The sequence below is a fragment of the Corapipo altera genome, unplaced genomic scaffold, assembly GCF_003945725.1.
Source record: "Corapipo altera isolate COAL_440 unplaced genomic scaffold, ASM394572v1 23b, whole genome shotgun sequence".
In the NCBI taxonomy this organism is placed as follows: Eukaryota; Metazoa; Chordata; class Aves; order Passeriformes; family Pipridae; genus Corapipo; species Corapipo altera.
The window spans coordinates 12,144,913-12,171,968 of NW_020884885.1; the positions used below are offsets into that span (position 1 = coordinate 12,144,913).

At 37.6% G+C, this 27,056-nt stretch overlaps 1 long non-coding RNA gene across 1 annotated transcript; it reads left to right on the top strand.

The window, feature by feature from the left end:
- The first annotated feature begins 5,124 nt into the window (after nucleotides 1-5,124).
- Nucleotides 5,125-7,683, top strand: LOC113946744. The gene is made up of 3 exons (XR_003527533.1): nucleotides 5,125-5,420; nucleotides 6,904-7,107; nucleotides 7,282-7,683. It is a non-coding gene; the product is annotated as an uncharacterized LOC113946744 (long non-coding RNA).
- The last annotated feature ends 19,373 nt before the right edge of the window (nucleotides 7,684-27,056 follow it).

A 27,056-nucleotide genomic window follows, 5' to 3' on the forward strand; every position in this document is an offset into this window, starting at 1 on the left:
GGTCAAGGCCAAGTGTCTCTGGGTTGCATGCTAAAACCTCAGAAAACAAGACTGACCATGCCTGATCTGTGTAATGGCATGTACTTGCTCCCTTCATCTCAGACAGCTGATACCCCTGATGGCCTATAAATATCCATTTAAGTGTTGTCATTGTTTATTTTTTATTTTTGTTTTATTTTTATTATTTTATCAACTCCCCTTGTCTTTTGTGCTTGACTTTACAAATGAGGAATAAAAGGTCAGGAGAGAAGTTCTTTCAGAGGAAGGGGAGTATTTTCCCACCTGGGAAATATTATTAACACAATATCATGTAAAGCTGGAAAGCTGTTGAAAGATTGAAATATAGTTTAAAACAAAGCATACTTCTCTTTCTTTGATGATAAATATAATTTCAAACTGGAGGAGTTTTAGTTGAATCATTGTTTTTTTGCAAATTGGCTTCCCTACACAAGTAGAACATTTGCTCAGAAAATTTTGATTCTTCAGAGTTCTTTAACTCTGTACTGAACAAAAAGAAATCAAAACAAGGCAATGCACCCTTGGGCAGGTGATCTACTACTAAAGTCTTAAGAGAAATTTTAGTCATAAAAGCAAGAAGGAGCTTCTGTTTGCGTGAAGAAGAGCTGACCCTCACCTCGTTACAACCTCCTTTCAGGTTAGGCTTAAGAACATTCTGTACCTAAGGCTGTAACACAAATAGCCATATAACTGTCCTAGGAAAAAGAATAACGGGTGTCTTCCTCCAACACAGATAGTTTGCACTTCTAGCTATTCTCTGGCCCACAGGCAATTTGGAAGTCAGGCAGAGGAGTTGTTCATGAATTCATGGCTCTGACAGTGATAAGAGGTCTGTTCTCAGCCACCATTTTTTCCCAGACACTTATCAGAGCACTTGGAAGTATGTAGCACATGAACAGTGCAGCTCAGAATAATGGAAAAGGCAGCCAGGAACAGACTGTCACCATCAGAATAATTTATCTAGCCTAAAGTCTTTTGCCTGAAGGCCACCTCAAGAAAAATGGCATTCAAGGGCAGGTAGAGGGCCAGGTAAGTAGACCTAGTTGACCTCCTGTAACATCACATAACTTATATAACTTATGACTTATAGGCTGATCTTGCCCAGTGTTAGAGAAGGTGCTTATTTTGCGGCCAGCACAGAACTTAATTCTAAATCATGTTTCCAAGTATTCCCTTCAGTTCATGTTTAAGTCAACTAGGGATAGTTAAAAAATGAAATTTAAAATTCTCTCTCTCTCCCATGGCAAAATTTTGATGTTTTCACATTTCTTTTCATCCAAAATCAAGATGAAATACCTGAATTTCTTGTAAAACATAGTTATTTTTATATCTTGAATCAATAATATTAAATATATCCATATTCCATAACATTAAGCTGAGTTGTTATGTTAATCTAACTGAAAGTCCTTCTTCAGGGAGGTGTGGAAATGTGATCAGAAACAGAGAGATTTCCCAGGGACACTGTGAGTACTTAGGTCGATAAACAGTCTAAAGGTAAATCACCCACCAAAAAACCATTAGGGTTTGCTTTTCTTGATAGAGAAGTGATCAGTTTGCAAATTTTGCTGAAAATGTTATCTTGTGGAGGCCTACATTTTACATGAAATCATTGTTATTATGGAAAAATGGTCATTCCTTATATTTACAACAAATATCTGTTCTGACCTAAGGAAGCCATCACTTATATATGATCTCCTTACAAGTTTCTTCATAAGTTTAGAATTGCATATCCATGCAACATACTACATGTTGATTTAGGAGCATCCAAATGGGCTGCAGATATGTTTGAAAATGAGGTGCAGAGATGGATGTCAATGAGAGATGACGCACAAGGCAAAAATTAACTAACATCTGCAAGTACAAAATTCTCAATAAGCCCTGGTATATGATAGGCATGGTAATAAGAAATGAGACGGTCTCTCTCCTCATTCACCTCCTTTGAGGTGGTTGGACTTTTTTTCTACAGACAATTTTCCAGGTGACCTCACATTATTCTTATAGCCTCATATGAGGGAAAAACTTGGTAACCATCACCAACTAGCCACTATCTAATACTAATGTGAAAGTAGGTTAATTCTAGATCAGTCCCACTAAATACATGTTGCTTGATGTTAAGCAGCTGTATAAGTGCTTTGCAACTTAGGGCTCATAAATAGATTTTTACTATTTATTCATCAGTAAAAAGAATCTTAAAGTCATTATTATGACAACTTATCATATATTCTCTGCAATACTTTGTTATTGTCATTTATCCCATTGCCTTAAATAACACTTATATGTATACAAAAGCACATACACATACAACCAAGGGGTTAAACTTCTGGGTTGGGAAATTGTTTAAAATCCTTGTCTGTAAAATGTCATTTTTTAGTAAGGTATGTAGAAACTGTCTTTGAACAAATGAGCCTGTTGCTGAATATCAGAATCCAAATGGGAAATGCTATTTAGTGGTTAGAATAAAATGGTCTGTATGGTGAGGAATAGATTAGGCTGCCTCACAGTGACTGAGCAGAGATAATAAGAGATGATATGAATGTGGAAATAGTAATTTGCAATGGGCCTTGTAACACTCGTAGCAAGCATCTGAACAGTCAGAACATGGTAGAATGGTTCTACCTTTCCTTGTTTAATAAAAAATGTGCTCCAGACATTTGCCTTACTGAGCCCTTGAGCAACTATGTGTCTGCTGACTCTTCTGCTCTACTGTTAGATTTAGGACAGGCTATTTAAACAGTTGCATTAGACAGTGACAGTTTTCTTTTGTACAGAGAACAGGCATCTCTAGCCTCTCACTTTTGTGCCATCCTCTGCATTGTTTTATTTCACTCTTAAAAATAAAAAAATATTGAAATCTTTAAGTTTTAAAAAATACTCACCGTAGAATCATAGAAAATGCTGAGTTAGAAGGGACCCACAAGGAATCATTAAAATCCAGATCCTGGTCCTGCACACAACAGCTCTAAGAGTTACACCATGTGCCAGAGAGTATTGTCCATACAATTCTTGAACTCTGGCAGGCTCCGTGCTGTGACCACTTCCCTGGAGATTCTGTTCCCAACCATCCTCTGGTTTAAGAACCTTTCCCATATATCCAGCCTAAACCTCCCCTGACAAAACTTCATGCCATTCCTTTGGGACCCGTCACTGGTCACCAGAGATCAGTGCCTGCCCCTCTGCTTCCTCCTGTTAGGAGGCTGTAGACTGCTATGGGATCTCCCCTCAGTCTCCTCCAGGCTGAACAAGCCAAGTGAACTCAACCTCTCCTCATATGGTTTTCCCTCAAGGCCCTTCACCATCTTGATTGCCTTCCTTCAGACACTCTCTAATAGCTTTATGTCCTCCTTATATTGTGGTGCCCAAAACTGCACACAATATTCAAGATAAGGCAGAGCAGAGTGGGACAATCACCTCCCTCAACCAGCCAGTGATGTTGTGCCTGATGTCCCCCAGGACACAGTTGAACCTTTTGGCTGGCAGGGCACACTGGCAATTTACCGTGTCTGTTCCATAGGTGAGCAAACCGAGATAGGAGGATGACATTGCTAGAGAAAAACTTTTAGCATCTCTGCATGTTGAGCAGTTCACTTGAGGTTTTTCATGATGGACAAACAAGAATGAGTGGTTACTTCTGAATATGCTGATTCATATTCAATTTGTTCCCAGGTCCCTTTCCACAGCACTGCTCTCCAGCCTCTTGTTCCCCAGTCTGTATGTACATCCAGGTTTGCACCATGCCAGGTGCACAATCCGGCACTTGTCTTTGATAAAGTTCATACGGTTCTTGGTTGCCCAGCTCTCTAATTTGTCAAGGTCTCTCTGCAGGGTCTGTCTGCCTTTGAGGGAGTCAATATCTCATCCCAATTTATTTTCATTGAAAACTTACTTAGATACCTTCAAGTCTTGCATCTGAATCATTTATCATCAATGTTCAGCCGGAACCTCCTGGACTGTGTGTGCCTGGCTGTGTTGTCTTTCCAGCAGAGATCAGCATGCCTGAAGTTCACCATGAACACCAGAGCCTGTGACTGTGAGGCTCCTTCCAGTTGTCCCTCGAACTTCCTCTTCCTGATGGGGTGGCACGTAGCAAACACCCACAGCAATGTCACCGTGTTAGCCGGTCCCCGAATTCTTACTCATAAATTTTCAACTTGTTCCTCATCCACCCCTCAACAGAGGATAATACATCCCAGTTACTCTCTCATGTAAGAAGCAACTCCACCACCTCACATTGCTGGCTTGTCTTTCCTAAAAAGTTCATAACCATCCATGACAGCATTCCAGTCATACAAGCTATCCCATCATGTCTCTGTAACTGCAATGAGATCATGGCATTGTGACTGCACAGAGATCTCTAATTCTTCCTATTTATTTCCCGTGCTGTGTGCATTTCAGAGATGTAATCAAGTGTGCAGGTTTCCCAGCAAGGGTGCAAGAGGCTCCACCACAACCATACACACTCCTGAGGTGTTTTGCCTTCTGGATCTCATTTTTGGAGGCAGATAAGGAACATTTGTCACTTCTCTGTTTGGCCTGGCTTGTACCCCAGCTGGATTTGATGCTGTGAGCATTGCTACTTTGGACCCCACACCCCGAGTCCTTAGTTTAAAGCCTGCCTCACCAAGCTGGCCAGCCTGTTGCCACAGATTCCCTTTCCTCTTTTAGACAGGTGGATGTATATTTGAAGTATGTTTGAAGGCATGATTCATAGGGTTGGAAGATTGTGTTCTAAGCTAGTTGCCAAAAATAGAAGTGAATGAAAGAGATTTATCTGTCTTTGTCAATGCTACAATATTAACAAACTCAACAGCTTCCCTGGGGTACCCTGGGACTCTGAAGGACTGAGAAGTTGTGTGAAGCTGCAAATTTTTCACGGTACTGCTAAGCACACAACAGCTAAAGTCACTCTGACAGCCAAGATTCTGTCTCCAGACATTTTTTTTAACAGATGATGGCCAGAGCAGCCAGCTGGACTTGAAGCTAAATCCAGATTTTCAAAATTCAAAAATCTGAAGATTAGTTATGGCATGTTATCGAAATAGTTTTATTGATGAGGTGATGCTCCAGATGCTTCAGAGACTGATTCCATATTTTTTTCCAAACAAAAAGAATCATAGAAAAATTAAACACATGGAATTATGACAATGACTCCATCAGGACCAAGGTGGTTCCAGAAGTGTTCTCACAAAAAAAGTGAAAAACCCAAAACATGACAGAGGGCTCTCTGCCACTGTGGCAGCCTGCATACTTCTCTGCTTCTCTGGCCTGCCTTTGGAGAAGGAGGCTTGACTTGTGGTGCTTAATTGTCCATGATTCTTTCATGAATCTTGGACTTCTTTTTAAAAAAAAAGTTGCTTACAAGCTCTTCTGCTACAGCTTGAGTTTGGAAACAACAGAGAAACAAGGTACAAAGTACCTTTCCTGTTATGGATTCATTCTTGGGTTTGGGTGTTAAGTACTAGAAGGATATTCAGTTTTATCTCTCTTAAAAATAATATTTCCACTCGCCGTATATCCCAGAATGTTTGATAACCTGGATTCAGTATTGTCTAATTCCATGCTACTTTACACCAATGGAAAGGGAAACCATAATGCCACCAGATAAGAACAATAGTATTTCTCATATACATTTACACTCACTCTGTAGGAGAGTAAATGATAACATATTGAGGGGCTTGGTGAAAATTTCTTTCTAATCTTCTTATACTTTCTTAGGAACAAACTATATTTAAAGCTGCATTAAATCTTAATTTCTGTGTGGTCTTTTCCTTCTATCAGCATTTTCCACCTAGTTTTAGTTAATGTTTGCACAGAAGAGCAGGCACCAAGTCTTGGTTTTTCTTTCCTTCTGTGTAAGAGAAAAAAACCTGACAGCCCTATACATAAAGATGAATGAATGACTTATAAATAATTTGAGCAATGACTGCTGCTACTTTATCATTCAGTTATATCCTTTTCATTGACTAATGTGGAACTGCAGGGAGCCCTGCATATAAAAAGAGCCATGTACTTTCATCTTCTTTAAGCAGCAGAGCACCTAACTGCTAAGCATATGTGCATGCAGATACAAAAAATTATGTAAAGACATAGAACATGCCCTAGATGACTTGTTTAGACTGATGGGCTTGTCATTTCTTTCAGGTGGGCTTGGGCTTGCCATTTCTTTCAAACAGGATGGAACAGTGTTGCGGAACAACAAACCCACTATCATTCAGATAGAGAGCTCACCAATCCTACTGACTGCAGTACACCCGTCAACTTATGGTGTCTGTTCCATTGGTGAACAAACTGAGATATGAGGATGACATTGCTAGAGAAAAACTTTTAGCGTCTCTGCATGTTGAGCAGTTCACTTGAGGTTTTTTATGATGGACAAGCAAAAACGAGTGGTTACTTTTGAAAATTAGATTAGCACTTGCCCTAAGATTTTCTGTACTATCTCTTCCTCTTTCCTTAACTTCTGTAGTATCATCTCATGTCTGAGATGTATTTTGGGGAGGCAGGACCTTAAAAAATACACATTGCATTATTAATAGTATCACCAAGCTTTCTCCCATAGGAGTAAATATTAGGTACTGAACATGAATGATGTCTAAGGAATTTTTATTGTGATTAATGATGTGACAAAGAATAACAAAATAGGCATTAATAGTTTGCCTCCTGTTATCAGAGACTGCTGCTTTCTTTGTACAGAATGGTCATTTGTCAGAAAGGGACTTCTCTTAACAGTGAAGCATCAGAAAACATGTTCACATGATAGGCAAGCTGCAAGTATGATGGGCTTTTCTAGTGGGTCAGATTATAGCACTTGCTGGGAAGCATGCAAAGGAAGAAGGTTTCTTACAAGTCTCTGATGAAGCCATATGTCTTATGTTGCATCATAAGCAGATTGCAAGTCGGTCATACCATAGTCATCATCACTTCTAGTTCTGAAAGACAGAAGCAGCAGAGATCAAAAAGGAGTGGAAGTTCAGGAGCTGCTAAGACTCTACGGCTAACACTTCCTGAGGCTCTGCTCTGCAAGATATTTCAGCTATAACTTGTCAACTGGATAAGGAAGAAGGCCCATTGTATACTTCAACTTTGAAGAAGGTTAAACGTGACTTTTTATCCTTTTCTAATGTTCATACCCTGACAAAATTTTGTAATATACTGTCTATTATTTTTTTCCCCAATAAATTCTGTTACTGTCTTTATTTTCATTTGGCGTGAGAAAAGGATCATTTCAAGCTCCATGACTGAAATCAAGTCCCTCCTCTCTTCCAGGTGTTGTTGGTCAATGGAGCATTAGTAGACTGTCATCCTAATACATTTCCCTGGAGTACCTAGAGAATAGTAAAATGCAGCTGAACTGAATGGCATAGGTTGTTCTAAGAATTATGTAGTACTGACCTGTAGAGACAGCATTACTTAGCATTACCCAAGAAATTTCATGGACCACAAGAGAGGCTATGAACCACAAAGGTCACAAATTACTTTTCAACACCGTTTTATCTTGGAAAATAGAGATGAGGGAAGTTGCAGTTCCCTCAGTTTCCTACACTGTCTCCAAGTCAACTGTACTGCAGAAAGAGAGTGAAGTATGAGAGACTCTTATTCCTACCCTTACTCCAGTTTATTTTATGAGGTATAACACCTATTCAGGCTTCCTCAGTTCCAGTGACCATCATTTACAGAAGACGAAACCAAGACAACAGGAAATGGAAGTTGTTACCTGGACAAAACTGTGTGATTTAATGTAGTGAGGTCATGTTCCTCTTGTCAGTACAGCTGCACAGAGACATGGGCAACTCTTGTCTCATCCAGTGGGTATGAAATACTGGGCCAATAATCTACACTGATAAAGACATATAGTCCCAATACTTTGTTGTCACTGGGAGGTATTGATTCCTCAGAGGAGTTTGTTAGTGCTTGACAGAGTTCAGACTTTGCTTGATAGTAATATATTTTGATTACATCTTTTGCCGAAACTAGCTTTCAGTGCTTTTGGATTTTAAAGGAAAACTTTTTAGGAATAGAACATACTTCCTGAATTCTAGTTTTTTTTTTTTCCACAGCAAGTAGAATCTCTGTGGTAGATACAGTTCTTCCATGGGGAGTTTCATTGAAAATATAAGAACATTTCTAAGAAAAGTCTTGACAACTATGTCATGAATAGAAGCGCATAGGACATTGGCTTCTTCAGTCTCAGTTAATACTGCAGTATCCCTTAGAAATTTGCAACAGCCTGCTTTGATTGTTACTGTAAGCCTTTAGGTGCCAGATGGCTCTCTCTTAGGAAGGCTGTACTTGCCAATTTTTTACAGAGTAGACTCAATTTCACTATGTTGGAAAAGTCCACTCTCCTTCTCCTAGAGACATTATTAATTGGCCATGCTTTGACATCACGGCACGTGCACAGAGAACAGAGCAGAAGCTGCTAAGAAGCAAATGCACCTTGTACAAATAATTCCAACTTTATTCCCTCCCAGGAAAGAAGAAAGTTGCATTTTGTACACAAAATTTACACAGCTTTAGAGTAGCTTGGTAAGATAGTTATAGTCAGTCCACCATAACTTTTTTTGCCTTCCATGAGTTAAAACCCATGCAGACTATATGCCCTCTCTGCTCAAGTGTCTTCTGTCAGAAAGCAGTTGAACAGGTATGATAGCATACCAAGGCAAACAAAATGCTCAGTTTTCCCTGCCTGTGGCTTGGAAACAATTTTTACCATCAGAGGGAGAAGAAGGACATCCACTGAGTCTCTAAGACTCTCTGCCCCAGAGAGTCTTAGAGAACCTATTAAGGGAAAACAGCATAATTATGGCTGGACTTGCTTGCCTGGTCATGATTTAATCCTTGTGGATATTTTATGGGAGTGGTTTTGTCTGTTTCTTTAGTCAGTCTCTAAGAAATTGTGCTTACACTACACCGATTGCATATGTCTGATTATTCTGCTTCTAAAGATCACTGTTTTACTGGAAATCCCTTTCCAGGAATCAAGCAGTATAATTTTCACTCCCGTGAGATAAGTTACAATAGTGTGAATACCAAGCACATACTTATGAATCTCAGAGCTCTGAAGGCACAAATATTGCAGCACTTGTCAGAACAAAATTATATTAACTATGTGTTCCAACATTTATTCCAAATCTAACCAGTATATGTCTTTTACTTCCTTAGGTCTATGAAACTGCTCCAGTCTTAATAAAACATTCTTCTTCTCACTTTAGGACACTGTCATTGTTTCATCCTGGCCAGCAAATACCACACAGCCTCTTGCTTGCTTTCCTCCTCACTCTTCCTCAGTGTAAAGAAAAACTGGAAAAAAGGAAGTCTTGTGCATTGAGATAAGAACAGTTTAATAACTGAAACAAATAAAATATTAAAATTGCAATAATAATAATAATAATTTTAATTAAAAGGAGAGAATGGAATAACACCTCAGAGAAAAAGGTGGTATACAATACAGTTGCTCACCACCTGCTGATTGTTCCTAAGCAATAATCAGCACCTTCTGAGGAACTCCCCCAGTTTATATACTGGGCATGACATTTTATGGTATGGAATAGCACTTTGGCCAGTTTGGGTCAGCTGTCCTGGCCATGCTCCCTCCCAGCTTCCTGTGCACCTGCTTGTTATCAGAGTCTGGAAAACTGAAAAGTCCTTGACTTGAAATAAGCACTACTCGCAACAACTAAACTGTCAGTGGGTTGTCAACATTATTCTCATATTCAGTCCAAAATACAGCCCTGTACCAGCTACTAAAAAGAAAATCAACTCTATACCAGCCAAAGCCAGGACAAGCAGTCAAATCACATGTTCTGAAATTGCAGATCCTTGCATGCAAATCTTCCTCAGCTACTCTGACTTAAAAATCTGGCATGAGAAATCTTTTCCGATATAAATTTATGAGACTTTAGTTCTAATATATTTTTTCTCATTCTATTTACATCCTCCTGTTTGTAGGAAGAGACAAGACTAAAAATAAAGTATATGAGAAGTTAAATTAAATTTTTAAATATGCATAAGAATATCTAATGGGCTGAAGACAGCCTCGGGAAGTCATCAGAGCCCATATTTATCAAATTAGTTAGTGACTTTGACAGCTCAGCTGCAAGAGGGATGACCTTTTGCCTCATTTTCACAGATCTAATTTGTCATTTGGAGTTGATATGAAAGGAAGATGATTGGACCTGTGTTAAATCTGTATATAGATTGCTTAGATTGTGTGTTCTCAAATGGAGGCAAAGTCTGTGCCCTAATTTTTGTCTATTAGTAATGACATTTTTGTTCTGCTAACTGTGGTCAAGAATTTGGAATTTGGATCCTCTGTTCTCTTGTATGAAATATGTTATATTGTCCATCTTGTTAATAAAATGTAGCTGATGAACTCTGTCAAAATTGAGTTTTACAGATTAACAAAGTATAAAGTGCCATTCTCTAGTAAATGATAGTGATAAAATAGCTTTACTTTTTATTGATATTCCACTGTTCTGAAACAAAATAGCTATTAAGTAAGAAAATGAGAATGTTTTTCTCTCCTATAACGTACTCCACTGGGCAGACATCAAACAAGACCAATAGAGAAGGTTGGTTCGTAAACTGAGGTTTATGATGCTTTATTCACTGGCAAAAATTGCATGGTTTCTTGAGATCTTTTGATAATGTCTATGCAGAAAGAGTCACTCTGCTTCTTAGAAACAATACCATACACAGCATAGTACTGAGGAGTAGGTGAGGTCAAGAACAGTGTCTCTAGACTTGTGGTACAGAAGAGAGGGAAGAGGGAGAGTTAGCATATAGAGAACAAAAAAAGAATTGAAATAGTAGCAAAGTAAACAGTAACTGACTAATTTTTTCCCATCTCACATTTGCAGTTACCTAGTCTTATAGACGTGACCTGACAGAAACAAATGTTTAGTTCGCTATCCTGAATATTTTTTTCTTTGCTTTTCTGTCAGATGGGTACCAAATGAAGACATAGACAACAGGTACATACATCAAGACACAAAGGAACTTAGTTGAAGATGTAGAGTGGAAACCTCCAGACGAAGTCCTATTAAATACCACAGAGACTCAGTCTGATAATGTCTTAGTACAGCTCAGGTTACTTTTCTCAGCTTGTGGATAACAGCTCCTATGGGAACTATGAAGTAGAACCAGCTTTGAAAAAAGTGAATTGCTGAAAATTTTGCTAGAACTTAGTATTTATAGTTCTGCTCTGCCCTTCAAGATTCAATTTTCTCTAATAATCCATTTTAAAATATAGACACATGGATTGTGCATTCTCGTCAATGACATTTCCTTCTTATTTAACAACTCAAGGGGGTTGCCAGCCAGAGAATGATGAAAAAAACTGTCTTAAGTCACCTCTACCTAGTGATGAGAAGAAATGAAGTAAGCAGCAGGAGAAAGACTGGGTGTTTTATTTACTACAAAGCTAGGCTTGAAAGTTTGCTCTAGCCTAGCCAAAAGGCTGTCATTCTGTAACTTGTATTTCTCGTGAAAACAGAAAAACTGCAAAACTTTTCTTTTTCTGAAAGACTCTGCACAACATATTTGGCCTGTCAGCTAGTGCTTTGAAACAGAAAATATGTCCTTAAGGACAAGGAAGATGCACCTTTCCTTGATTATATTTTGTCTCTGTCATTACAAAACAAGATTTTTACAGCTGAGTTACAAAATAAAGTAGGATTTGAGGGAGCCATCTTAGTATATTTTGACAAATCTCTTCTTTCTTGTGCCAGCTAAGGCATCACAATATAAATTAGTTTCTGCAAACTGCTTATTGCCGTAATTAACTCTGCTACGCTCTAGGGTCAGAAATAGCTGTTTTATAACTGTTGCAAATCAAACTGCTCTGCCATCAAAGTAGTCACTTGCCAAGAGACCATGACACCTTATCCTTTAGATGGATATGGCTTGAAAACACCCCCTTTTATTTGTCCCTGTGAGGCTGAATGGGCATCCACTATAAAATTGTAGTGAGGGAAATGGAAGTTGAATCAGTGACATGTTTAACGGTGCATAACCTTTATTATTCTGCTCCCAGGAGCATTGAAATTTGCACAGCTTAGCAAGTCACAAGCTAATGACAGCACTTAGAACAGACATCAGTAGCAGCAACAGAGATCCAGTGAGAAGAATAGACATAGCCCAGCTTCAGAACTTGTAGAGATAATGCAGAGTTGTTCAGCCCCTGGCTAATAGTCCCTAATTCCTCGGGAATTCTTTGTAAGACACCACTAACCATGCTGAGGGTCTTTGTTTTTAATATGGATATAACGCATAACACAATCAAGAAATCCAAGTGATCCAGCCATTGCGTTTTCAATACTTTTTATCTTCATTACTGTGTTTCATCTAGTTGAAAGGTAAGAGAAAAACATGCTGTATGATAATGTACCTACATCTGGAACAGCAAAAATGGCTAGCTCTGGCATAGTGGCACAGTGTGTCAGCAGGTATATTTTCACATGAGCAGATGCATATAGAAAGATAAAGTCTAGCTACAGTTAAAATAAACCTAAAATATATGTGTTTTGCTCGAGCTAAAATACTTAGGTATTAATAGTATATATAAATGAAATTTATTTCATATTGGTGTTCATTAGATGGTGAAATAGTATTTAACATATGGGAAATATATAACATATGAAATAAAAGTTAATTTTATTTTTTTCTGGCTTTATCAAAAAGATTTTGAAATTTGTTACAGCAATATATTCCATGAGAATATTTTGTATTTACCTGCTAGCTGAGCCCTTTTTGATTTCTCAGGGTGATTAGGGAAGGCAGATGTGTATGTGCAGGGTGTTATTTTCACCTGATTGCTGGGCAGGATTGGTGGCACCACACACTATTGTAAACATTGGACTAGTTTTCCCCAATATTCTTTTCTGACACTGAAAAGTCACAGGAGCTGATCCTTGGGCTTTGCTGAAGGATAATAAAATATGAGATGTGCAACTGATGGTGGTACCTTCAAATACTGCATTCTTCCAGAAAAATTATGACCAATGGCATACCAGTTTTTTGCATTTAACCTTACCAGAATATGGTAATATGGTAAAAAATCACTAATTGCACCTGGTACCAGAAAGGAGCTGGTGATTATAAAGGAGAGAGTAAGACAGGTAGAGGAAACAGGAGAAAAACTGGCTGAGGAGTAGACATGCAATTCACAGAAAAGCAATGGGATGAGTGCATCCTACCAACTACAATTGTAATCCTAAATCCAAATATAAACTCAAGTTATGAGACAAATTAAATAGATTATGTTTAGTATTCTTATAGTTGCCAGACGTTTTTACTGTCTCAGATGAAGAACATGGTGTTTTAATCCAAGGATTGACCTTTAAGTTTTAATCAAAGTTATTTTAATGGAGTACTGAGAGCAGAAGCAGACTGGTGATTTTACCAGGAAATATTAGAAATTTTCTTAGTGAGAAAACCTAAAGAAAATATGTTTAGCTAGTAACCTGTAACTTAGCTCCTTTCACTCTGTTAAAACATCAAGAAACAGATTCAGATTCTTCTACTTAGAACTATGGAGAAAAAAGGTCGATGAATTGAGAGTTAGATGATACACACTGTCCAGTAAAGATACACCAGTACCTAAGTTAATACAATGAAATGCTGTTTTGCTAATATAAATTGCATTCAGTAGCAGAAGAAAGTAAATGATTTCAGTGTATCAGCCTCTGGAATACACCCAAATGTTCTTTAGCTGAGGCATTAATCACAATGAAAGGATAATTCAAAGTAAGGTCCCTAAATATGTTCAGGTTGGGTTTTCATTGACCTCATCATCATTTATTATTAGGAGTTGTAATGAATTATTATATTTAGAGTAGATATACAATGAGAAACTATATATAGACCAAGAATTCAGTTTGGGTTACTGGAAAATACTATAATAAATAGAAGTTATTAATAAAAAGAAATGCGTAATAAATTAAGGTGGGTTGAAATGTAATTGTAGAGTTTTGTGGATATTGGGACGAATTTAAAGTTATGTGTGGTGAAAATTTAATGACTTTTGAACAGGGTTGTGCTAATTAATCAATTGGTAATTACAACTGTGATTAACAACTGTGACTGTGATTGGTAACAAGTATTGATTAATTCCCCAATAATTCTGGTTCAGAATAAGAAGCACTTTGCAGGATGCAGGAAGCATGATTAACAAAAGCAATAATAAAAGCACTTCACTCTCATTATAGGGCTGTCTTGGTGCAACAAGATTTGTGAAAGTGGGAAACATAGGTAGATTCAGGAAGGTAAAACAGCCAAAGATTGCCTTAATGAAAGAGAATTACTGCGAAAAGTGGGTGAATTTTTTCATAATGACAAATTCACTCCAGACTTACAGTCATTATGTCCCCACTTCTGAAGTCTTTTTTCATTACAATAGTGTGTTCATTTTGAACTGGACTCAGAAACTCTTTTTATTCCCATAACATTTACACACTTTCCACACTGCCATGTGAATAGTGGCTCATTATCTGTTCCTGCAAAGGACTACTAATGATGGGCACAAGGAGATGCAATATACATCTGCTCATCAAAGCAGACAATTCCATTTTGTGACAATGCCTTCAGTTTTATTTTCTTTGTTCCACAGCAGAACTGAAAAGAAAGCTTTTGGGAATGTTTGCAAAAAGCAGGATTATGCTAACACCTTTTCAGAACCAAAGTCTTAGTTTTATATTGTCAAAAATAGGCAGATATGTATGTTATCTACTAGCTAGGACATTGGTATATACAGCAGAAAGCCAAGGCTCCTATTCCTTTACAGTGGATACAAAGATTTTTATCTAAGACCACTGTGAACCACGTGCAGAATGGACTTGAATCAGGATATATGTAAGGTAAATCAGTTCCCTAACCATCAAAGCATAGAAAGCCTTCTGTTTATAAAAAAACAAACAAAAAAAATCAAACACCATCCCCACACCCCCAACAAATAAAGCAACGAAGAAAGAGAATCAATACTACAGTTACTGTTAATGTTAAAAAGGATGTAGATGAAGAGAAATTTTTTCTCAATTTGTCATTTATTGCATATCAACTTTAGCCACCATTCCTATCTGAATTCCTACCATTCCTCTGAAAACCTATCAGTGACAGGATGCTTTTTCCAATGAACTTCTATCACTAGGGAAAAGAAAAAATTATTTAAAATGAATTTTAAATCCAGTTAGGAACAGAGACTTCTGAGTCAAAATAATTTCTATACCCTCAATTCTTACCATTTTATTATGATACTTGTGGTTTACTATGATATTAATGTTTGGCTCTGAGAAGTTCAGTCAACTGAATATATGAATACCTAACCATTAAAAAAGAAAACTTATTATTTGCTAAAAGCAAAAAGACCTTACTCATTCCCAGTAAAAAAGAAATTTACCTTGCTTTGAAATTGCTGGCCAAAAATTTTGGAATTGAAGCACCTGACTTTGGACATTATTGACTGCAATGAACCTAAACTGTTACGGAAATAAACCCTTTTAACAGAAGGTGTCTAGATCCTAGATTTCTTTTACCTTTTCTGCTCTCAGCACAAAACTACCAAGTGAGCAGCAAGTGGGCTGCCCCACAAGGAAAGGTGAGCTGACAGCAAGGCAGTACAGGGACCTCTCTTGGCAAGGGCTCCATCCCATGGGGGTCCACAGTCAAAACACAGAGCGAAGTCGAAACAAGGTGAGAAATGGTAAGGTACATGGCCAGACATGACATACCTATGGTGTATCTCAGTCAAGGACCATGGGCCAGGGTGTAAGTTCAGGTGTCACTCTGGAGCCAAAGGATGTAGGGTGATGGAGGCCTAAGGTGGAGCTTCTCTCGGTTTTTTCTCACAGCTTATCTTTTCACAGAAACCTGGTTCAAGATGCACTGTAGCAGGGTAGATCCCAATTGTTGTGATGGGAGAGGGAAGAAGTTGCACAAGAAGACTAAAAAAGAAGGTGCGTACAGACTGGTCAGGGTAGTCAGACCCTGCTGGTGCACTCAGTGCTTGGATACCTCAAATGTATGCCAAAGCATACTTTGAGTACTTACAAAGATGGGCAATAAACCTAAATCAGCAACTTCCAATACTTCATCCATATATTTATCCCTAAAAATGAGGGAAAATAAAAGGAGCTGCTGTGACTTCTATTTCTGTAATAAATTTAAACATTGTTTAAGATTCATTCAAGATCCCATTTTAATTCCTTGGTGGCTATTTATAGTCTTCTTTCATGCATGAGCAGTTAGAGATATATGTCAGTGTTTAATTCTCCATGTGACTAAATCATCATAATATAACTCATTCTCTGTGATGCTGTGGTGTGTCCTACTGAATCTGCAAAGCAAAATGCATGTCCACAGACAAGGATTAAAGCTTCAGAATCACAGAACTGTTTTGTTTGGAAGGAATCTCTTGAGATCATCCACTCATGTCCATTCAAGAATCAAATACCTTACATTTGCTTTTGGACAGAATAACTCTTTAATCAATTACATTTTCCCTTAGGAATTCTTCTTGCTTGGTTACTTTTTGTCTCTGCAAGGTTCTTAGTTTTCTCTACTTTTACTTCTATTCTTAGTTTTATTATGTTCTCCATCCATTTACAACTGTCCGAAGTTGTTTTCATCTATGCTAGTCACTCAAATGATGAACCATCCGTCTGTCCACTGGGATAGTTTTCTTTACATTACTTTACATGGTTATGATGATTTTCTCAAGTTTTTGTAGCTCAATTTCATCTCATGAATTATAGTAGTTTTAAGGGGGAACATTTTGAAGTTATATTGTCTCTTCTCAGATGCTTCTGACATCTTATTCCCAGCATTCCAATATATCCAAGAAGACATTGAGCATAACAACCAGCTGAAAGCCTTTATAGTATTTCATTTATAAGTATGTTCAGCTGACAACTTCAGATAATGTTCTCTCTATTTAACTAGGGATGCCTAACACCAAGTAGCATTAGGGCTCAAAATTTGGCCCTGTTCTTGTCGTAAATTTTCTTCAGAAAAATCAGCTTTCCTATCCCCCCAAATCGCAATTGTTCTTAAAATTCTTTCTACTTTGCCTCGTATTTATTACCTAAATAAATGTAAAAAAAAGATGTAAAATAGGACTGATATCAAGCAGGGTATTATTTCAGGAAGAAAAATAATTTTTTTCACAAAACAGTGATTAGAAGTATTCAAGAATGACTTCTGTGATGAACAGAGCTGAGACAACAATGCATACAAATTTCCCAGAAATTTTCATTCATATTTTCAAATGGATTCATATATTCATGTGCCTTCTCCTCTTGAACTCACTTCTGCATATATTTGTGTAATTAGACCGAAGTAATGTTAATTTCCAAGCTGTGCATATGACAATGCACAGAAGCAGAAGATTACATTGATTGTGGAGGTACTGCTTGTACAAATGCTTTTATAATCTCTGAGCGGAAAAAGCCACCATATTGCAAAGAGCAATGAACATATCTTTGTTTTACATGTGAGTCAGTGTATACATACACCCTGTTGAACTTTTGTTTGTAGGAAAATGAATTTTTATGAGTAATTTTAATAAGGAATTCTTGCTCTATGATGCTGTCTTTGGACGAATGTAAAAAGGCAAATGAGAAAAAAACAATGGAAAAGAAAAAGATATTGACAGTAACTCAGAGATTAGCTCAGCGGGTTAGAACACGGTGCTGATAATGCCAAGGTATTGGATTTGATCCCTGTATGGGTCATTCACTTAAGAATTGGACTTGATGACCCTTGTGGGTTCCTACCAACTCAGAATATTCTGTAACTGAACCCAGGGTTTGTATTTATAAAACATAAAACTGGCATAATTAAAGCTAAGAAATTAAAAAATGCCTTGACTGACTTTTTTCTGTTGGACTCAGAAATGTGTGTGAGGAGCTCCACTAAACTCCAGTGATAGGCAGCTTTGAAATGCCTCCTTCTCCATCCTCCAAATTAGGTCCTTTATCAAACCATTATTGCCTTCAAATCCACCATCTGTTTTATGGGAAGGGAGAGGACCAGGAATGGAGTTACCAGGTAGATGATGGCTCAGTACAGAAACATAGGTAAGGGAAGATGTTCAGTCACAATTCAGACCAATGAAGCAAAACAGAAAGTGGCAAAATCATAAAAGACTCATGAGGTGATGGCACAGGACTTCTATTGCAGATACAAGTCTTGCATGTGTGATGGGGTGATTGATGTGATGATATCAGTAACTACTAACTACGGTGTAATTTCACATTGTATGTGTTCAGAATCATGACTATGCTGTAGTATCAGTGGGTCATTCATAGCTAGTTTTATTCTCTGTATAGGTACTTCAGTTTAGTTCAGCTAAGGATTCTCTCAAAGTAATGCAGGAGAAAGTAATACTAGAGAAAAAAACCACATACGAGAAGAAGCGAGAGTTCTATCAAGATAACTCAAGGACTTCATTACCCCTCTGGTAAACTTTTGGGCATTTTTAGGCTTGTATTGCTAATATAGAAGGTTGCAACAAAAAGCCCAAAAGTTTTCCAGTGGGTATATTTATTTGCATGCAGGTCATCATTGTAGTGTTCATCATTAACATCATAGAAAGTTCCCAGTAAACACACCAAGTATCCTACAGGGATTTTTGCATTTTTACATGAACAATTTAATGAATGATGTCATACAGCAATGTTAACTAATTACATTTTTATTTAGTCTCTGAAATTAAAGTGAGTTATATTTAGAACTTTTAAAATTAAAAGAGTCAAACTACTTTTAGTGTGTAATGTAGATATTCTCAGAACTTTCTGCTCTTTGCTCCACCACAGACATAATTAATAGAAAGGTTTTCAGTGCATTTTCAAAAAAAAAAAGGCAAAATATCATTTCCCTTTCTACTGATAACCAGCAACCTCAGCTCCCTGCACGTTTGAAGTGGGTAGGAAAGGAATGTTTATTATTCAGCACAATATGCCACTGTGACATTTCTTATCATTACAGCCCGATAGGACCAGAGGGTGCATAAATAGTGTTTGCCTCCTGGTAAAATTTTTCCGTGATAATATCCTTTTGATGCTGGGGCTGTGCACAGCTAAAAGAACCCCTGGGCTACCTCTGTACTTCCAAAAGTTGGTATAATGCTTCCTGAAGAAAACAAACTAAATAAGAATTAATAAACAAACCATGCAACAAAACAAAAATTAACATTAATTACCACACTCATTTGGCTGTAACAAAAGCAAAAAAGATAGCTTAAAGGTTTAAGAGAATCACAAAGGGAGAATACTGTCCCACAGCTTCTCTTCCAATTGTGTGTAATTATACTAAAGCCCTGAAGATAGTCAGGAACAGTATTTCAAAATTCAGGATTTATTATTCAAATAATATAAAGCCTGCTTTCATGAAATTCTGAATCCATATGGCTCTTTCTGAAGAGGTTTTGATTTACTTGACATCTTTGAAAATTAAAAATATTTTCTATAAAATCTTTTTTGTACTGCAAAGAGAGAGAGTTTTAAAATCTGCCACTTGTCTTGACTTCAAAACTAATATTATTTATCACCATTTCCAGAAGTGTTCAAACATCTGTTAGAGGAAAAAGGGCAATTCACGTCCAAAGGTGTTCTCAAAAAAAACAAGATTCAAGGCACTTTAAAATTACTAAGGTCTGCAATTATCTTGTGTGCAAGGGCATTCTGTACAAGGCTTTCTGGTGTGTGACCTCTACCTCCTGTTTACCTGTGCAGTCTCTGGTGCTGGAATTCCTTTCATAGAAACTAGGGCACAATAAAAGAGGAGAGTAGGTGGTATATTTCTGGCTCTCCTTCTAGTAAAGATTTGGTATGTGATTGAGACATGATCTCAGACTGCCTTGCCATGAAGTACCCACGGAAACTCTGTAGTTGGAAAGACTGTTGTGTACTTGCAGTGAATCAGAGTATGAAAACTTAGTCCCCAAAGGCCACAATGCTACAACACTGCACTGGTCTAAAGGGAGCCAGTGTTTTATATCTTTTGTAGAAGGCAACCGTCAAGGTAAAACATTATGTGGTTACATGCAATTTAACAGACGCTATCCTCCAGGAAAGAAGTGCGTATGCCTCCCTAACTGGTTATATAATTCTTGGATATAGGAGGAAGTCTTTGTAACAAGAAAGACTACAGTGTGAAACCTAAGTGTGTGAAAGTTGCTTTACTGTAGCTTCTTGGAAGGCCTTGTAAACTGTAAGGTGTGGTGATGATCCTAAATGCATGGAAATTAACCCTACACAAGTAAAGACTTCCGTTGCACTGTTGATGATTTCAGAACCAAGCATTTACAGTATTTTAAAAAAAAATTACACATAATTTACTTTTCTTCTGGTTTTTTGCAACTTGAAAACTAGCAAGCAGCTGTTATTCATGCACATACACTAGTTCATAGGCAAGACAGGCTGCTTCAGCTGATGATTTAAAATAAAACCCTGCATCTTGTGAAAATATTCTCTTATTCCGTTAAATATAGAAATGGCAAGGGTTTATTTTCTCTTTTGTTTCTTTCTTTTGGCAGCAATTGTCTCCAGTTAATATTAAGGCATCTTCTCTCATGAAACAGAGGAGCAAATCAATGCAGTACCTTCATTTGTTGTCTGCATTTGTGGCTATAGCAAACCTAAGAGTGTCTTGGGGCAGCCTCAAAGTTTTTTTTCTACTCAAAGAAAAATTGCACAAGACAAAAAAATACCACTGAGGTTTAATTATCCTTCTTGGTTACCTCTGACTAGAAAGAAATGTACTCTGGCTCTGAGTTCTTCCATGGCCAAGATACCTGTACTTGTTGCTTTTTTCGTTGCCAGTGGTAAATAGGTTTTTAAAAGTTAATTGTTCCTCCTTCATTTTTTTTGCCTATATTCTCAAGAGTTTCTCTCTTCTGCACAGATGTGCAAATTTGGTGATAAAGCCTAGGAAAAAATTGATCTAATACTTTCTGTCTCTGTTTGTCAGTTCATGTATTCATATTTGATGCCTGATTTTTCTCTTACAGGGATAGAAGTCTCAATTATGGAATGGCTTTCCATCTTCTCATTTCCTGTGGAGTTGCCTGAGTCATTTTAGGAATAAAACTGCTAAAGGGACAGTTTAGAACAAGATACGTCTTAATTCTGTGATACTGTTGAGTGACTGGTACCTTCTGGTCCTTCTCCATCCGGTACTTTTAAAATTTTTACCAAATGTACCTTATTTAACTCCACAGATCCCACAGGAAAATGTTTTCTTCACCTGCATAAATGAAAATGAAATATGAAAATCGACCTTGTCACATTGTGAGTGTCTGATGCAGAATGTTTCAGTCCCACTACATTTGTTATTCCAACTGACTGGAATCTTTCCAATCATTCTGCACAATTTGAGACTCTTGAAACTGCTATATACACAATCACATTTCCAGCAACATTATGCAAGGCCAGGACAGAGACCTCATTAATGGCCTGGAAAGGAGGTGTAGATCTTTGACCAGTTTTCCAGCTGCAAACATGGCTTGTGCCGTGAAGATGTAGACTGTTGCACAGCACATGCATTGTGAAATTGCGAAAGGACTGACCTGGCAACCTGGATTTACCAAACATAATTACCACATTTTTGCAAAATAAATTCTATACAGTTTTATGAGGCATAAATAATGGATATATTTTCTCCCATGGGTTTACTGAGAGAGTAGTTAACTATGTGGTTATTAGAAGGGTCTTCCTGTTATTATACACTAGAACTAGCAACCTTAAGTAATGTATCATACAGCCACAAGCAACAGAACTCATAATAAGTACCTTTCAGCCATGATTTTCATTTACACAGATAGTTTTAATGATAGATGTTAATTAACTTTATTCAGTAACAGTTTTGCTCATACACTTGATTTTCTTCACCTGTAATATTAAATATAGAAATATTTAAGGTTCTCAGCCCACTAGAAAGATGATGAAAATCTGAAGCAAGTGACAGTTCAGGTAGATTATAGCAGGAAAATTAAGGCCTGGGTTTTGAACCCTTTCTTACACCCCCCACTCTCCCTTTTTTTTCTCTTTTCTTCTTTTTGGTCAAGAGCTAGTGGGGTCCTCTCCAGCAACTTTCGACCTAATAGGTTTTTCCCTAGTTTTGGTATCATTCTGTTCTTTGCTTGAAGATTTCCAGCCTCCCCCACCAGAAATGGCTGAATTACATATGCTTGGAGGGAGAAATGAAATGAAAATATCTAGCACTATAATAAAAAGACAGCATCATGAAGAAAGAAATATTACCCAGGTGTTTATTATTGTACAACACAGTACAGATAGTTTTTGGTTTGCTAATTAATGACAGTTACTTATTGGATTGGAATGTGATAATTAAAGTTACTGAGCCGGTTCTGCCCGATTCTGAGGCTGTTTGACTGTCATTACCTGCTGGACAGGGGCATCGACTGGGGTAGGAACAAACAGTAGAAGGCATCAGGGCCATGGGTGCTGTTGCTATCAGTCTGTGGCCCCACCTGAGCTGGGCCCAGGGCACAGTCACATCACCTGGGGCTGTGCTGCTGCCCCCTGTGGGGGACCAGAGTGGGTGAGGGTGAGGGCCCGGTGGGGCCAGGACCAGACCTGGGTCACTGTCTGAAGGGGTCGGCACAGGGCCCAGGGCAGTGAAGGGGCCAAGAGAAGCAGGGAGAAACTATGGCTTTTGGCAACCGTGTTCATTGACAGCTCTTCTGGCCTACTTAACCAAACATTTCAGTGATGTTGGTTTTAAAGTGCTCCTCTCAGAGCAACAGATGTGTTCCAACAACACCTGGTATTTTATTGTTTCAGAGACAATACTTTTTTTTTTTTCCTGAAGGGGAAGGGATAAACTGAAATTATTTCCAAGGTTTAATATGACATTTTGGTACTTAGTGGTTACTTTCTCCATCTATACAGTGCCTGGATTTGCAGCTCAGGTACATATATCTAGCTGTATTGTTTTGATCTTGCCTCAGGAAAATGGCATTTAACAGTGAGTATCTATTTACAAAAGTGCATTGTCTGCACTTCTTGAAGAGCAAAGCAAGACAGTGATTATTTATTATTTTTTTAAGCCAAGTATAAAGGTCTGAAATTTTTTTGAACATTAATTTCAATGAGCTATCAGAGCCCAGTGGATTTAATTATGAGGAAAAGAAGAATCATCCCATAAAGAATTTATTTTCTTGATGTCCTTTTCCATATGTTCTTCGGTAAAGAACAATGATTTTGGGAGTCTTGGCTGCAAAGTGGATTATGGTGGCAGAAAAGAGTAGTTTTATATTTGCTGAGGAAGACCATGCACCCGAACCACATGCCAGTTGCATCAATGGAAATACTTTTAAATTGAGGCCTGTTCTCTTGCTGTTGTATAGAAAATGTGAAAAGGTAGCATGAGATTGAGGAAGGAAGATAAAAGGAGACTGTAACAAATGGGTTAGTTAAAAGATAAGCTATGTACAAACACTTTGTACACCAAAGTAGATGAAGAATTATCTGTGGTGGTTTAATGAGATTTTACTAGCAGTAATACATAGATAAAGATCTAACTTATGTATCAAATAATTTCCTTATCATAGGAGTTTTTTTTGGTTGTGGAAAACTTTAAGTTTTTTATCTCTGTACATTTAAAAATCAGATAACAATAGACACTCCAATTTTTTGAACAATTTCTTCCTATGTTTAGGAAAAGTGCTATGTCCTTTAACAACACTTTCTGTGTTTAGTTTCTTGGTTATTTCTAAGCACATGATACTTTTCAGGGGGCCGTTGGTGAGTGTACAGGATTGGGGATATTAGAGTGCTGTTAATGAGTACTAGTCTGCTGTAGTGAGTATGTAGCCATTCTGTTCAGCTGCACTCTATTCTAAGATTTTGTGTGTTCTGATACCTCTAACAACTTCAGAACATAATCATACTGTGAAAGTATTATTACATACTTTTACTGAGCTTGCAATAACTGGGAAAAAAAGGAAGGGTTTGTGCTTAGGCAGCCCAGGTCAAGACATGAAAGGTAGAGTGGAAGACTTATAGATGCCAGGGATCATCTGAACAGTCAGGGTTGCTTGTCAAATTCTGTGAAATATCAGGTGTGATATGGATCTAGTATTTGCTGTGATGGTGGAGAATCTGATCAAGCAGAATGCTTGTATGATAGCTTCTCTCAAAAGCACTTGTAACTTTTGTTACACTTAGACATAGGGAGGAGATTATTCTTTTAATTGCTAGTAGAGACTATTTCTCTTCAGTCTCTGTTGGTAACAGCCTTCTGCTCATAAACACAGGCTAAGGTGAGATAAACACAGGATGTTTAACAGTGGTGAGTTAAACACAGGATGTAAGTACCTATGAGAGACCTATTTCTGATAGAGTTGCTTTTAATCTAACCAGCACAATAATAAAGAACCTACAGCTTTAGGCTTTTAGTCACATTTGGTACAGTGTCAAAGTTTTTTTAGGGAAGTAATGTAGGAAATATTCCGCTTTATTTTTCTTTATTTAGACTAAAACTAGATAGTGTCCCAGAAAGACAAACAGAAGATATGTGAATAATGTAGCAAACACACACTAAAACTCTATTGTCTGTGCTATGCAGTCATATTAAAGGAACATAATGATTCTTTTAATTTGGTCCTATGAAACTCCGTGCAGATTGACATTGACAAATGCACTTGCACTGGTTTGTTCTGCTCAAATGTCAAAGTGCATACTCCAGGAGAGTAGTAGAGTGTCATGTAGTAGAGTGTCTGGGCAAATGTTTTATTTACTATCTTTAAGTACTCTATTAGAATGCAGCAGAGGAAATGCATATTCATTGTTCTGATAATACAGCTGTATATGGCTTCTGGACCAGAGTTGATTCACATTAGCAACTGGAAATGCAAACAGAAAGAATTCACACATGTGCACACACCTTACAAGCCCTCTGTCTTTAGCTGTGCTTGAAAGTCCCATCAGATTATTGAATAGAGGTAACAATTCATGTATCAAATATTGATATCAAAACCACTGAATCCTAATTCTGTATTAGAGACTTAGCTGTTTCACCTCCTGTTTTGTGAGTCATCAACAAAATAGAGTTCTGGTTTGCTGTTACTTTCCTGAAGTGGGAAGGGATGATAGAAAAATAAAACCAAGTAATTATATAGAATTTGCAGCCCAGTTAGTTTTAGGATCTGTGTATGTATGCATGTCTGGCACATCTTCTGACTTCTAAATTCAATCAAACTGTACACAAACTCATTGGGGAAATAGAGTTCCATGTTATTTTTATGAACCGGGTTTTGTAACCGGGCTTGCACTTAAAAGTGCAAAGAGTACATAGGATTCACAGGATGCTGAAAAAGCATTAACTTTTGCAAAAACTTCCTTACCCATGTTAAACTTAGTTTAAATAATTTTACCTTTAGTGTCATCGTTTAAAACTGATATAATTAAGTATTTTTCAAAGAAAAATACATGCTGATGTCTCTGTGTAGTGTTAAATATTTAAGTGAAGATCATTTCTGAAAATTTTGTGATGGAAAATAACTTCACCAAAGCAGATCAAATGAGCACATCATATCTCCCTGGTACTAAGTGTATCCTGCTCTTTGAATTATTCACCACTATATATCTATATATATACATAAAATATACATGCAGTAACTGTACAAAGCAGAGCCTGGATGAGTCTGTTGAAAGTATGCCTTGAATATGCTCTGTAATATCTCAAACCTCAGATCAAGCAGAAAGCAATCTTAGCTCTGTGTACTCCATGGTAAGGATTTTCCTGAAAATTACTAAGTGCTCCAAGCTGTAGTGAGAGGTATAACGACATGGTGTATGTGACTGTCTCTTGGGGAGAGTTCAACTGATTGAGTATGAACGAAGCAAATAAATATTGTGCATTGTTCACCTTAGCCTTAATATCATGCCAAAATTTAGTTATGCAAAGCATTGAAATATAAAACTACTCTTACTTTGATACTGTGTGTTCTAGATGAGAACTCTGCATTGCACATAGGCATTAACCAGCTGGTTTGTTTTCAGCAGCCTTATACAGCCATAACTTAAGCAGACAGTGCTGTCACAAAACAGCTCTTATGGTGATTTGCTGAAACAAGTGACAGTCTCTCCCTGTTCATAGGATACATGTATTCTTGGCTTTGCCTACCAAAACTAATCTCTGAAAGAAAGATGGATAAACTCTCCTGGCTTGTGTAATCTCCTGTAAATATGCTTTAAGCCGAGCAGATGTCAGACTGTCATACTTGTAATGCCATACGTGTATGAAAGTTTATGACATGCATGGCAGTATGCTCCAGGAGCAGAGCTAATGCCATTAGTAACACAGTAGTCAAACAGCCCTAAAGTGGAAATAACAAAATTGGTAAGAGGGATGTGTAAGAGGCCAATCGTTTTAAATCAATCCCACCTCACATGGCAGAACAGGACTACATCGTTTTAGACCTCTTAATTTTCTGCTTTTCTAGGTCTTACCAGTAAAAGTATAAATCACAAGAAACAAGACGCCTTGAGGTCTTTTCTTAAGCAATGAAGTCTTATTCCCCCCAGACCTACAAGATAACAGGAAGATGCTGACCATCATAGCTGTGAAAAGCAGTTTCAGTAATACCCCAGTTTCTCTGTTTGAGTCATTCTGAAATAACACAGTATAAACTAGGACACTAGAGACCACAAATAGAACCATGATGGTCTGTCAGACATGGATACAGAGGTAAAAGTATCTTCTGTGCCATCAGAGATATTGGTAAGTGACAGGTAATGGTCAGAACTTACTGATGGTGAAATGTGCTTTTTGTACTTAATTCTTGTAGGTTTTTTTGGTTTGTATAAGTTTTGCAGACAGCTGGGATTGATGGCAGCAAAATGCAGGAATACTAAAGGAAGTCAGAAAATGTCAATACCATCTAAATGCAGATTATTAATTCTGACTCAGCAGGCTCAAAAGCAGCATAATTTTTGTTCCTGCCAATTTGCCCAATCTAGCCACAGTAGTCAACACACTGACAGTTAGATGCCTTCTTGATGTCCCCATTGTGGATAAAC